The sequence below is a fragment of the Pseudophryne corroboree genome, chromosome 2, assembly GCF_028390025.1.
Source record: "Pseudophryne corroboree isolate aPseCor3 chromosome 2, aPseCor3.hap2, whole genome shotgun sequence".
Classification (NCBI taxonomy): domain Eukaryota; kingdom Metazoa; phylum Chordata; class Amphibia; order Anura; family Myobatrachidae; genus Pseudophryne; species Pseudophryne corroboree.
The window spans coordinates 642,285,110-642,300,236 of record NC_086445.1 but is presented as its reverse complement, the minus strand read 5'-3'; the positions used below and the strand labels follow the sequence as shown (position 1 = coordinate 642,300,236).

General features: G+C 48.1%; 1 protein-coding gene across 1 annotated transcript in view; it reads left to right on the top strand.

The window, feature by feature from the left end:
* LAD1 (ladinin 1) overlaps positions 1 to 15,127 on the top strand; it is a 131,649-nt gene that overhangs the window by 110,170 nt on the left and 6,352 nt on the right. The window lies entirely within an intron of this gene.

Genomic DNA, 15,127 nt, shown 5'->3' with positions numbered 1-15,127 from the left:
CCTAAATGTAATAGCCAGCGAGAATCAGGAAGTGCGGGATTCCGTGTGAATCTGGCTGGATTTATTAAGCAGCAATCATTTACACAGCAAAGCCAACCTGGTTTTGCCATGTAAATGATTGCTGCTTTAAATATGAATGTCACAAAATCCCGTACTTCCTGCTTCTCGAATGCTATTACATTTAGCTTGTGTTTCAATGTCCACTTAAAGTACGAGGATCACCGGTCAGCTAGGGGATGGTGCGAAATTTCCGAATGCACGGGCGATCACAAGGAGATTGACAGGAAGAGGGCATTTGTGGTGGCAACTGACCGTTTTCTGGGAGTGTATGGAAAATGCAGGCGTTTGCAGGGAGGGTTCCTGGCGTCAATATCGGTCCCGGACAGGCTGATGTGATCGCAGTGGCTGAGTAAGTCCTGGGCTGCGCAGAGACTGCACAAAATCAGTTTGTGCAGCTCTGCTACACATGCGTTTGCACACTTGCACAGCTAAAATACACTCCCCTGTAGGCAGCGGCTATCTGATCGCAGCATTGCAAAAATCGCTGCCTAGCAATCAGGTCTGAATTACCCCCATAATTTTGTTACTGTATGTAGAGAATAAATATTTATTTTAAAGTTGTTTCTAGTAAATCTAGCTGCCATGCTATCATACATTTCCTTTGGATCCTCAGTTTTTGTGAGTTTTTGGGGGGTTAGTTACATAGCATCACATGTATTAAAGGCAAAATCACTGATAAATCGTCATGTTCAAACGAGACCCATTTCTATTTGGAAAATACAAATAGCCAATTACACTTATTTGCAGCATTGACTCCCTCCTCTTACCCCCTGTCTGGTCATTACCAATGTTAATAAATCCAATTTGAGTCCACTACAAAAATATATACAATAATTATTTCTTCCAAGATTCATATATAATATATACTGTTTCCTTTGTTTAATACTAATATTGTGCACTTTTCCTGATACATAATTAATAGTGCCCCTTATGTTTAATTAAAACTAATGTTGCTCCCCTTTATGTGTAATAGTTAATTGTGGCTCATTTGTTTACTTCATTAAAATATTGTACCTCTTCACTACTTAATTATTAATAGTGCCTTGTTAATTATAAAATATTTAATATTAACCCTTTTTCACTGGCATTCCCCTAGAATGGTGGCAGTGTTCACTAAACAGCAAACAGTCTAGGCTATACTTCTTTTTTCAAGCCTACTGAAATTGCTGTAAATTGCCACAGATTTGAATTTTCAGTCTCAAAACTGCTGGGTAGTGAATGTGGCTGTTTGGGGGCAATACACTGATGGCGTTTTGCAAAATTGCAGTCATTACATTTCTCCTCTGTCACTGCTTATTGCATTTAAGACTGGAAAAAAGTCTAATGTAACTTTTTGTTACATGGGTAACCTGGGGCCAGATGTAATGTGGTGCTAGTTTTTTTTTTTTTTTAATTTAAACTGTTTTTATTGAAGCAGTAGACAAATCAATAGTACAGCATTTTTTCCAGACAATGAAATCTAATAAACATCTCCGGTCATACATATCCATTAGTTACATTTTGAGCACTAAGTTAAAATATATAGAAGAATTGTCTGTTCAACAATCAAACTTAGAAAAGAAGAGAAAGAAAGGAGAAGAGAAAGGGGGTAAAGCAGGGGGAAGAGAAAGAGAGCCCTAAAGGAGAAAGGTGGGGTGAAATTTCCGTTAGAAGATCTGTGAGGTACAGAGGATTTATCGGAATGAGTAATAGAAGAAGGTCTAGTTAACTACATAGGACCGATATACTGAAGACTCCTTGAAGTCACACCAGGGGAACCAAATGGCAGTAAAATCGACGGTTGTTCCCATCGAGAAGGAAACAAGGTCCTCCATTTCCATGAAGTAATCAATCTTTTTAAACCATTGTTTGATCGAGGGCGGGGAGACGGATCTCCAAAGATTTGGTATAACGGCCTTTGCAGCGTTGCTAAGATGTCTCAGTATGGAGCATTTGTAGGAGTGTATACTTGCTGAGGTAAGATTAAGGAGCCAAAACTCTGGTTCCCTGGGTACCACATGTCCCACTATCAGCTCAGAGCATTTGAAAACGTCTGTCCAGAATGTGGCTATCAGAGGGCAGTCCCACCAAATGTGTAAAAAACTCCCCGGAGCGCCTTTACATCTCCAGCAAAGATTCGAGAGAGTGGGAAACGTTTTATTAAGGACAAGAGGAATCCTGTACTATCTATATATAAGCTTGTAAAGAGTTCCATCTTGATAAACATAAGGAGCTCGCCTGGGTGTTACGAAATATAGTGTCCCAGTCCGCTTGTGTAGCTAAACTAGGCATTTCCCTCTCGCAGGAAATCATAAAGGCAGGGGGTTGAGGAAATAAGTCTTCCATAATAAGTGCATAAATTTGGGAAATAGCGTGTGTAGGGGAGCGAGTGGAAATGCATAATTTTTCAAAAATGGTGAGATCTCTAGATATGTTTGAGAGATTCTTGGAGGACGTTAGGAAATGGTGGACCTGAAGGAACTTCCAAAAATCAGTACCCGATATATTCCAAAGGGATTGAATATCTGAAAAATACCGCACCCTGCCCGAACTCACCAGCTGATCGACCCTGAAAAACCCAGTCTCAGCCCACAGAGCAAAGGCCTTCCCATGGAGACCTGGAACAAATTCGGGGTTATAAAGAAAATAAGTTAAAGGGGACCATTTGGAGGATATATGGCTCCTCAACTGAAGCTTGTTCCACAGTTTAAGTGTGGGGGAGACCGTGGGGTGGGCGACCATCGGAAGGGTAGGCAACCATGGAACTATTTCGATATAATGTGGAAGACAACCCTCTTCTAAAAGTACCCATTGTTTACAGTCTTTAGCCCGTGTCCATTCTAAAACTCTATTTAAATGCACAGCATGGTATTAGCTGGGAATATGAGGGAGATGTTGTCCTCCCTGATGTTTTCTCCGAAACAGAATGTTGTGTTTGAATCTAGGAGTGTTACTGCCCCAGACAAATGCTCGGATGAGATTCTAAATGTCTCGGAACCACAGAGGAGGGATGTGTATGGGGAGGGTTTGAAGAAAAAATAATATCCTGGGGACGGCATTCATTTTGACTACATTGATTCTACCAAACCAGGATAATCGCAATTTCCTCCACCTCTGAAAGTCCAGGCGAAGTGTTTTCTGTAAAGGGCTGAAATGTAAAGAAAATATTTTAGATAAGTCATTGGAGAGCATTACCCCCAAGTACTTTATTTTGTCGTCATTCCAGGTGAAGGGGAAGGAGCATTTCAAACCCGCAACCACACTCAGGGAGGCAGTTAGGTTCATTGCGATGGATTTGGAATAATTTATCTTAAAATTAGATAAAGCTCCGAACCTATCAAATTCTAATATCGGATTTGGTAAAGAAGTTTGAAATTAGAGCGAGTAAATCGTCAGCATAAAGAGCCAATTTATATTTGTTCCCCCTCACGAGCAGACCGGAGATATTTTGGTTAGCCCTAATGCTTCTCGCTAAAGCTTCCATACACAAGACAAAAAGTAATGGGGATAATGGGCATCCCTGTCTTGTGCCATTGGAAATCGTAAAGGAGTCTGATAGGGAGCCATTAATCTTAATTTTGGCGGACGGGTTAGTATAGAGAGATAAAATTCTATGGAGACAGGCGTTGCCAAGCCCTAGGCGTCACAGGATGCTGGACATAAAGTCCCAGTCCACCCTGTCAAACGCTTTTTCAGCATCAGTCGACAAAACAATTGCGGGGGATGTGGCCTGGTTAGCATAGTGAATCATATTGAGCACCTCCGCGGTATTGTCCCTGGCCTCACGGCTCAAGACAAAACCGGTCTGGTCTCCATGAATTGAATCTGTCAATAGTAATTTAAGGCGATTAGCGATCAATTTCGCAAAAAGTTTTATATCAATATTCAACAGCGAAATCGGCCGGTAACTAGAGCAGAGACTGGGATCCTTGCCTTTCTTAGGTAAGACTGTGACATGAGCCTCAAGGGATTGTGAGGAAAACTGTGACTGTTCCGAAATAGTGTTAAATGCTCTAGTAAGAAGAGGGGTTAATTTCTCCTTGAAGGCTTTATAATAGGCAATAGTGTACCCGTCAGGGCCCAGGCTTTTGGGGGAGGATTCAATTACTTTTAAAACCTCCTCAAAAGAGAAGGGGGCATCTAAACCCTCCGCATCTTCTCTAGACAATACGGGGAAGTCTATGGTGTGCAAGTAGGCCGATATAGCTGCTTGGTGGGATACCTTGATCATCTTTAATGCAATGAATAAAAGTAATAGCCCGCTGTTCCCTAAGAGCCCTGGCTAACAGTTTCCCAGGTTTATTGCCCCATTGATAATATCTACTCCGACACTTCCGATATGAGAACTTAACTTTATCAGAGAGTAGTTTATTCAGATCCGCCCTAGCCGCTTCGAGATCTGAATAATGTTGTGGGGTTTGGGACTTTTTATGTAGAAGTTCTAGTGATTGTTTCTTAGATAATAAATCGCCTCTGAGCTTTTCCCTCTGTTTTTTGCGAAGTGAGCCTATCTGGATACAAACCCCTCGTAAGACACATTTGTGTGCCTCCCAGACCGAAAGTTTAGAAATATCATCTAGGTCGTTAGTGCTGATATAGGAGTCTAGGGCAGATTCAATTTGAGAGCGGCATGCCGCATCTTGTAAAAGAGTGTTGTTGAAGCGCCACGACCATTGGCGCCGGGTGCATGACGGAAGACGTATAGTGAGATTAACAGGGGCATGATCCGACCATACAATTTGCCCTATGGAAGTCTCAGAAATTAAATGTAGGTGCCGGTGACTTAGAAATAAGTAGTCAATTCTGGAGTATGTCTGATGGGGGTGCGAAAAGAAAGAATAATCTACCTCCGAAGGGTGTGTCAGTCTCCACGTGTCGATCAGCTGGTGGTCAAGCAGGGCGCGTCTCACTCTCCTATACTCCTTCTCCGGCCTATAGGAAACCTTTTTAGAGGTGTCGTGGAGGGAGTCGAAGGTCCAGTTCAAGTCGCCTCTCATCACCACCACTCCTTCCAGGAGAGGCTCGGCGGTTTCCAGAACCGAGGACAGGAAGGAAGGCTGCTTAGTGTTGGGAGCATAAACAGTCAAAAAGGAAAAACGTTGATTATGGATATCACATTTAACCAGCAACCACCTACCTTCAATTAATCTATGAGACGTGACATTAAGAACAGGCAGGTGACGGGCAAATAAAATAGCTACGCCTAATGTCTTACCAGAAGGGTTATTAGCCATAAAGACCTGAGGGTAATAATGACACTTAAGTGACGGCACATGGCCGATCTTGAAATTAGTTTCCTGAATAAAAGCAACGTCCACTCTCTCGTCCCTAAGCCATTTGAGAAGTTTAGACCTTTTCTCAGGAACATTTAAGCCTTTTACATTAGGAGTAGTAACATGTAAATCACCCGAACCCATTATAGCTTATGACCAAACAGGTTAGCATTAGTCATCTCCATCACATTTGAAAGAAGAGAAGAAGAAAGGGCACCAAAGAAAGGGAAGAGAATAGGGATGAAGCCCAGAAAAGTAAAGAAAGAAAGAAAGTGCAGTGTGGAGAGCCACACCACAAAGTACAACAATACAGAACAATGCTAACCGCAATAATAGAAGAAAGGTTGCTGCAATAGGGACAGGAGCGGAATCCTGCCGACTCCTAACCCGAAGAGATAGGGGATGCAGCATAATGGGGTCCTACGGGGGGCCAAGGACAGCGACCACCCGCGGTACAAAAACCTATTCCATGCAAAAAGATTTACCAAGGAATGTAAAGAACATTATCATTAGTAGTAAAGATTTAGCTGAAACATATATGAAACACATTCTAACTGTAACATAGGACACAGCTATAAAACCATTACAGAACCGAACACACATATAAGTAACGTGTTGTGGCACAAAGGAAGAAAAGAAACCAAATATGCAACTGCAGAGACAGGAACATTCTCATCACAAAAAAGCAAAGCATCACAGTCATGGTGGCTCAGAAGATTGTGAGCTTGTAGGACGGGTTCCCCGCGTCCGCGGGGACCGTACTTGTTGCCACATGTCATCCGGCGGGTCCACGGCTGGTATATCAGGTAGGTGATGAAAAGAGTCCCAGTCAGGTAACGGCAATGGTTGTAGGCCTAAGGTCGTGGAAAAGGCCGGTAGCTCCGATGGTCTGGAGAGAGTAGCTACTTTGCCATTATGGGACACCTGGAGAGAGAAAGGAAAGCCCCATCTATATTTCAGTTCATGTTTCTGGAGGGAATCGGTAAGTGGCTTTAAGGCTCGACGCTGTTGCAGGGTCGACCATGCGAGATCTGGAAATAGTTGAATCTTATCACCCTGGAAATCAATATCATCTAGCTGGCGGGCCTTCCTCATTATCTCCTCCTTTTGGGCGTAATAGTGGAGCCTGCAAATCACATCCCGTGGCTTGTCTGATGATATACCACGAGGGTGGAGATCTCGGTGCGCTCTATCAAACACGATGGCCCCACTTGGATCCAAATCAATAAGCTCTCCGAATATTGAAGTTAGAGCATTCGTCAGATCAGCTTGCTGGACACTTTCAGGAAGTCCTCTAACCCTAATATTATTCCGCCTCCCACGATTATCCATATCTTCAATACGTGACTTGAGAAAGGAAATATCACTCCTCTGATGAGTAATCACCGCTTGAAATTTAGTTAGAGTTCCATGCTGGATGTCTCGTGGCGTTCCAATATGTCAACACGGGTCGCAATTTGAGACATGTCCTGTTGGAGTGCTGCCACCTCCTGTTTGATGGTAGAGAGCAAGCGAGTCTCTAAAGCCGAGAAATCTTGTTTTGTGGGAAGTGATTTGACGTGAGATAGAATTTCGCTAATTTCTGCAGATGAAGAGGAGGCCAAAGGGGATTGCGTGTTCTTGGGAACCGACATATCTCCCTCTGGAGTATGAGGAATCGGGGAGCCCGAAGCAGCTAAAGCGGTGGTAGGGCCTGTGTTCGGTGGGGTTAAGAACTGACGCAGGTCTGCCGAATGACGTGCCGCAGATTTTGGAGTCTGGTCTGGCTTGGTTTTGGCCTTTTTCTTCCGTGTGCCTCTCACCATGAGATCGGTCTGTAAGGAAAAGTAGTGTAGTGTTCCACTATCACATATCCCTGGTAATGTATTAATGCGCTGGCCGTCGAGCCCCCCACGTGGCCTCAGGCAATCATCAGGTAAGCAGAAGCATCATCAATTAAATGGGAGGGGGTTCTCACATATCCACAGGTAAGCCCTCGGTTGAGGACAGCTCCGTGTCACCGACAAGAGGAGTTAAATATATAACAGCAAGAAATAGCAGGAATGGTGTAACTGCAAAATGAAAAGCGGAGGGAGCAATTAATTCAGGTCAGAGGCAGATGCTGTCTTGCAGAGAATGGGAGCAACTGCCATAGGAGCCAATGCAAGGCCCAGTCGATCCAGTATTAACCGGCGTGCAGTGCCAGGAGCAGGTCTCTATAATGTAGCCGCAGGGGATTAATCTGCCCAAGGGGTAGCCGATTGTGTGGGGAGTCAGAGGCAGGCAAAGAGACGCTGGCTTCACGGAGATTAAGGGCCCTGCTGTGGCAAGCGGGCCACACTCTAATCTTGTGGAGATGATCCTCCTTCCTCCCCAGATATTTGGCTCCACAGCAGACCACCGGCACCCTCCTGGTCTCTGATAGCTGGCCGGAGATCCCCAGATACAAAGAGGCCTCTTCCAAAATGGCCGCCGGGCGTCCTGCAACTCCGTCGGCCACTGGCGGCTCCGGCGATCCCAGACCGCTAAGGTAGGCCGGGGGCAGCAGGAGATGTCCCCCCGTCAGGTCCAACGGTGACTCAGGCTCCCGGGGGCAGAGGAAGGGTCCGCATCACCCGCCCGCGACTCCGGTGGTGCGCGCCGGCCTGGGAAGCAAATCCAGGCCCCGGTCTGATGGCTGCCTGTAGGCCGCAATCCGCGGGAGCTCCACGAGCTGCTCCCCAATTCCGCAGCACAAACAGGGCACACCAGAGGGGTCAGGGAAGGCAGGGGAATCACTGTACACACAAAGGGCTTTCTGATCTGGGGCGATTAAGGGAGATTTAAGCCCCGAATCTCAGGAGCTCTCTCACTGTGCTGCTGCTTCCCTCAGCAGCCAGGCCACGCCGGTGCAAGTTTTTTGATAAATTTCCCCTCACACCTTCTCACACTTTGAGAAGGTGCAGGTTGGTGGCGAAGCTTGCAAATGTAATGCAGTGCAAGTTTTTAGTAAAACGGTCTGGCAAATATACTGACCTGAAGCCTAGGCTCTTGGACTGGTCTTGGTTCCAAAAATACGGTGGAGGGGGTGGGGGGGGGGGGGGAGAGATGTAGAGGGTTCCCGTATTTGTTCCCTGAGGGAACACTAAAGCCAGGGATGAAGACCAGGGCTATGGATGCCAGCCCTGGGCTGTGGGTGGCGATGGCATAATCCATTTTGTAAAAAATAATTAATATTGTCTTTTGCTGTGGAACTGCAGGTCCCAGCAAGCCTCCTCCACATGCTGGTACTTGGAGAAGGTTTAGTACCAGCATGCAGGGCATTAAAGGGCTCATTGGTACCTGTAGTTCCACAGTTAAAGAAATATTGCAACAAACACAGGATACACACACCGTACACAGTATAACTTTAATAAAACATACTTGCAACTTCACACTTACATATACAGTACATAGCTACATCCCACCGAGCCATTCGTGTCTCCTTGTCCAGTAGAAATCTATAGGGTACCTGAAAAAAAAAATACTCACCTAATATCTGGCATAGATGGGTCCTTTTAGGTCCATGTAGGCATCCTGGGGTTAAAAAAAATAACAAACCACAAAAAAAACGGATCCACCTGATGTAAGGGGATCCATGTGTACACATGGATGATCCCTTTTCCGAATGCTTCTGTCACTTGGAGACCCACAAGCCAGTCAGGGAGTGCCATGTCATAGCGCTCTCCTGATTGACTGTGTGCTCCTGGCCTGTCACTGAAGCAGAGCCCATAGACTATAATGGGGAAAATAATATTCCCATTGAGTCTATGGGTGGGATCCTGCAGTCTACCGCAGACCAGGGACGTGCAGTCAGGGGAGGCAGGGGAGGCAGTGCCTCCCCTGTCATTAATGATTAAAATAATGCAAAGAAGATACTTATGACACATATACTGTTTCATAAGTATCTGCTTTAGGCTGTGTTTTATTTTAATAATTTTACCTAATAAAAAACTGTTTTAAATGTGTTTCGGAGGCACCGTTCTCGGTGCCTCCCGCTGTCAGTGAGAAAGGTCCAAAAGCAGGGGGCGGGGCCAAGCATGGGGCAGTGAAAGCCCATTGAAAAAAGCCCTATAAGCGGCACGTACTAGCAGTGCCGCTTTGACAGGGGCGTGCTTTCAGCTCATATGAAAACACGCCCCTGTCACTGAAGAAGATAGGATTGGGCAGTGGGAAGGCCGGCCTGATCATTACACCTGGACCTGGTATGAGGCTGAGGCGAGTAAGTTGCAGGCACCACATTTAGGAGGGTGCCGCAGCGCTGCCCGACATACCCTGCCGCAGTGAGTGTCTACTGGTCTCCCCACTGCTATCACAGCCAGCGTACAGACGGAGCGCACAGACCCCTGTGTTTCTCCTTTCTCCTGGTGTCTCCTTGTTTCACGCTGCTGGCGCCTGTGTGTTCTCCAGTCCCTCCTTCACCCTAGTGTCCCCACTGCCAGCGCTTTACAGTCCCCTATGTTCTCTCTCCCCTCCCCCCCCTCCCCGTGTGACCACGCAGACGGCGTGCACATACTACTTTTTTTGGTTCAGAGACGGAGAAAACCTTGTCTCCGTCTCTGTACTAGCTGCGCACCCACACCCCATTGCTGCTGCCCGGCGGTTCAGCTGTTACCGCTTCCGCGACAGGTGGCTTTCATACCCATACCACCTGACGCGGAGTGCAGGCAGCTGAAGCGCCAGTGGCCAAGCAGCACGCCGCGAGCTGAGCACTCAATGACAGCCCTGACAGTGAGGAGGAAGAGGTTCTGCGCCGCCAAGACCTTCAAGCCAGTGGCGGATCCAGGGGGGGGGGCACTCGGGCCCGTGCCCCCCCCTGTCATTTGTGGCCTTCTGTCCCCCCCCCCGGTGCCGCACAGGGAGATGACGGGCGCCCGCTGAGATTGTGTTACCAGCGGGCGCCCGTCTCCCTGCACAGCGGCAGCCGGAGGCAGGAGCTCAGTACTGAGTTTCGGCTTCCGGCGCTGTCACTGTGCGCCGTGCGCTATGGGAGAGACGGCAGTCATGACGTCTCTCTCACAGTGCTGACTGAGGAGCGGACGCCCAGGGAGGAGGAGGACTGAAGCGGCCTGAAAGTGGGAACGGGGCTCGGTAAGTATGTTTTTTTTCTTCCTTAATGCAGCGGGGGCATCTACTGGGGGCAAACTACGGGGGACATTACTACTGGGGGGGCATCAGCAAGGGGCATTACTACTGGGGGGGCAAACTACTGGGGGCATTATAACTGGGGGTCATCTATTGGGGGCAGCTACTGGGGGACATTTTTTTCTGGGGGCCATCTACTTGGGGCATTACTACAGGGGGGTCATCTACTGGGGCAAACTCGTAGGGGGCATTATTACTGGGGGGCATCTACTGGGGGCATTATTACTGGGGGGTCATCTATTGGGGGCAGCTACTGGGGGCATTATTACTGGGGGCATTACTACTGGGGGGTCATTTATTGGGGGCAGCTACTGGGGGACATTTTTACTGGGGGCCATCTACTGGGGGCATTATTACTGGGGGGCATCTACTGGGGGCATTACTACTGGGGGGTCATCTATTGGGGGCAAACTCCTAGGGGGCATTACTACTGGGGGCAAACTACTGGAGGACATTATTACTGGGTGGCATCTACTGGGGGCAAACTACTGGGGAACTATTACTGGGGGCTAACTACAAAGGTGCTAACTACTGGCAGCATAACTACAGGGGCATTACTACTGGCGGCTTAACTACAGGGGCATTACTACTTGGGGGCTAAACTACAAGGGGGCCAAACTACTGGGGGCTTAACTACAGGGGCCAAACTACTGGGGGATAACTACAGGGGCCAAACTACTGGGGGCATTACTACTGAAGGCTAAGCTACAAGGGTGCATAACTACAGGGGCTAAACTACAATGGGGCAAACTACAGGGGGGCATTACTACTGGTGGCTAAACTACTGGGGGCATAACTGCTGGGGAATTACCACTGGAGGCATAATGACTGGGGGCATTACTACAGGCAACATTACTACTGGGGGCAATACGGGCATTGCAAAAGGGGCACCACTACTATGGGGTCTATATAAGGGGCACTACCAGTACAGTGGACATTGCGTAATGAGCGCTACAACTGTGGGCATTGTATGAGAAGCGCCACCTCACATGCACCGAAGCCGCACGCAAATGTGCTTGCCCCTTCCATGGTGGCCCCCCCTATCATTTTCTTCTGGATCCGCCCCTGCTTCCAGCAGTCATAGAAGAGATCCTGACCTGCAGCAGCAATCTGCATGTAAAGTATGGGGAAAGGAAGGGAGAGGGGGGGGGGGGGGGGTGCGTGTGCATGCCCTGTGTTTTTATAATGTGTGTGTGTGTGTGTGTGTGTGTACTTTGTGTGTATGTATGCCCTGTGTGTTGTTATTGCCGCCACCCTCCACACACACCTATTTTAACATATTATTGGATTATTAGTCGTAACATGCAGGCCACACTGACACTTTTGCTGCTGTAAATTGATGTCCCCCTGAGGCTGTGAGCGGCGCCGCCGGCATGGGTGCTTGCTGCTCTCTCCTCCTCTGCAGGCACTCTGCTGTTACTGTGTCCCCCCACCTGAGGCTGAGGCTGTGAGCGGTGCTGTTGGCGCGGGGCGGGCGCTCGCTCCTCTCCTCTGATGTCATTGTCAATTAGATTTGCCACAGTGGCGAATTGACAGCAGAGAAGAGGAGAGAGTGGCGAACACCGCCGCCGCCACTGCGGCTCACAGCCTCAGCCTCAGGGGGACATTAACAGCAGAGGAGGAGAGAGCATAGCAGTGAGCGGCGCCGCTCACAGCCAGGCGGACATTATCACTAATTTATCAGGAGCCAGGGTTGCGGTGTTCCTAACCAGGGCTGCATATCTGTTTTCATTTTTTTTTTACCGTTTAAACACTTTTACAGACAGAAGCATGCACGTTTCTCATTGTTCTGTGCATGCTTCTGTCAAACGCGCCTGGTCTACAGATTTTGGTAATGTTTTAGTTGCGAATTGTAAACTTGCACCCTATTACACTGCCCATGTTGAATGCGAGTTTTGCCACTGCGAGTTTTGGGATTGCAGGAAACATGTGATTTCTGCTGCGGGGTACACTGGGCTCCACAAGGATTGGACAATGGGGTGTAGAGTAGGATCTTGATCCGAGGCACCAACAGGCTCAAAGCTTTGACTGTTCCCAGAATGCACAGCGCCGCCTCCTATATCACCCCGCATCCCAGCACAGGAGCTCAGTTTTGTAAGTTGGTGCTGCAGTAAGCAGGCACTGAACAGAGGGCTTCTCCAAGCAGCCCTAAGAAAAGCTTTTTATGAGGTAAAAAGTGAAGACTTCAAGGGCAGCAGCGGTGGTAAATGTCTTGTGACATTCACTGCTGCAGCTCCAGCTATCCCCAGCGGCGCTGTACACTCCCAAGCCCTGGTTGCCGGGTACCTACAGCGGAGGCTCCGGTTTTCTTCACGTTAGACACACACGGCTGGGGCTCTCCAGGATCGCGTGGCCGCGCTTCGGGAGGTGGAAAGTGGGTCCCGCTTGCGGTACCCGGTCTTTATCGCGAACCGGCGCGCTCAGTGGGAGGCAGGCCGAGCTCGCGCTGGTGGTGAACACTGTGGCAGTACAGGCGATCCCACTAGATCACCAGGGCATGGGCGCAGGTCAGGTTTTCTCTCTAAACCAATCCTTATATCGCCCACAGTACCCGGTGGTTTTGCCAGCAGAGGGGATAAGGCTTAGACCTGAAGCCCCTCCCCCAGCCCCAGGGCTCCATTTCTAGCAAGTGTTCCCGCCCTGGAGCTGCATATCTGTCTTTTCCTCACTCCCTGTCAGTGTCTGGGACTGCTTGGGCATATCCTCCTATGTAAAGCCGCCTGGTTGTCAGCGCTGTGCCTTTACATGACACTTAAGTATTCTAGCTGCCTTTTTAAACAGTGATAGTTAAGAAAGAGTGCACTTAGTCAGGGTTTTAGTACAATTACCCTGTGATATACATCCAGTTCTTACTGTGTACTGTTATATCTATTGTTATTTAGCTGTGTAAGCTAGTCCAGTGCAGTATTATTGTCAGTAATAACCTCTGCATTGTACAAACTGTGACTTTCTGTGTGTGCATTTGATAGCTGAGTGGTGTCCATTTCGTGTCTTTCACTCAACCTGCTATCCCTATATTCCATACTTGCCTACCTGACCCTCTCCATGAGGGAGAAAATGCTCTGTTCCTGGACTTTCCTGGTAATGTATGATTGCCATCACCTGTGGTGAAACTCCTTTCTTATCAATTAACTAACTCACCACAGGTGATGGCAATCATACATTACCAGGAAAGTCCAGGAACAGAGCATTTTCTCCCTCATGGAGAGGGTCAGGTAGGCAAGTATGCTATATTCCATAACCTGAGGGGCTTGGTGCGTCAGGTGTTATCTAATATAGGATTTTCACAAAGATATACTGTATTACGTATTTTTCTCTGTGATTTAGTCACCATATCTCTCCTTTATCTCTGCTAGTGCTGACTACACTGCGCAGGGGTTTGGGTTTAGAGCACAGGTTCTCAAACTCGGTCCTCAGGACCCCACACGGTGCATGTTTTGCAGGTCTCCTCACAGCATCACAAGTGACATAATTAACTCCACCTGTGGACCTTTTAAAATGTGTCAGTGATTAATTAATACACCTGTGCACCTGCTGGGTTACCTGCAAAACATGCACTGTGTGGGGTCCTGAGGACCGAGTTTGAGAACCACTGGTTTAGAGGTATAGTGCTGCTGATAATTGTACTGTGTTACCCTCATACTGCAAGTTATATCATGTCTGCTTCTGAGGGTAACGGTTCTGGGGCTGAACACACTGCCGGTGTTGCTGACGCCACGGGGCCATATGAGGAGCATATAGCAGCTGTGGGCTCTGGTTCTGGGGCTCCTTGCCTCCCAGTGGGACTGTGGCAACGAAGGCACATACTGACCCACCGTGGGCCGCTTTTTCCACGCTTCTGCATACGCTAGTTCATAAACTAACTCCCCCTATGGGACCCCCAATGCTGGTACAACCGTATGTGGTCCCTGCAGCTAACCCGCCGTGGGCGGACAATTTATCTGCTCAATTAAAGAAGTTGAACCAGTCCTTGACTACTAAAAAGTCTGACCAACGCTCGCCTAACTCCAAGAGGTCCTCTAAGCGAGCGCTTATCTCCTCACAATCCACTGCTGTCACTGACACCTCGTCTGATGAAGACGGCACATATACTGACCCCTCAGGTTCTGACTCAGATACGGCTGATGGGGAGGGTAGTTCACATGTGGATGTTCCTTATCTTTTGGAGGCTATTAAGTTAATTCTGCAGATTACGGATGATCCCGAGCCATCCGTCCCTCCTAAGAAACCAGATAGGTTCAAGCGTCAGAAGGTGGTTAAGCAAGTTTTACCTCACTCTGACCACCTAGTGGATATACGTCAGGAACCCAGGGAAAACCCGGGTACGAAGTTTGTGCCTCAAAAGAAGATGCTGGCTCGCTATCCCCTCACGCCAGAGCATTCTAAAAATTGGGAAACGCCTCCTCCAGTGGACTCACATGTGGCTAGGATGGTGGTTTCCTCAGCTCTACCTGTCACTATCATCACGTCTCTAAAAGAGCCTACGGGTAAACGTGTGGAGGGTTGTCTGAAAGCGATTTACACCCTCACGGGTGCTGCACAAAGGCCCACTATTGCAGCTACATGGGCTGCAGAGGATATTGAAGCATGGGCCTTGGAGTTAGAAGCGGAAATCTCTTCTGACCATGCTAGACAATGCTTGTCATATATTGTCACAGCTTCTCGATATATTA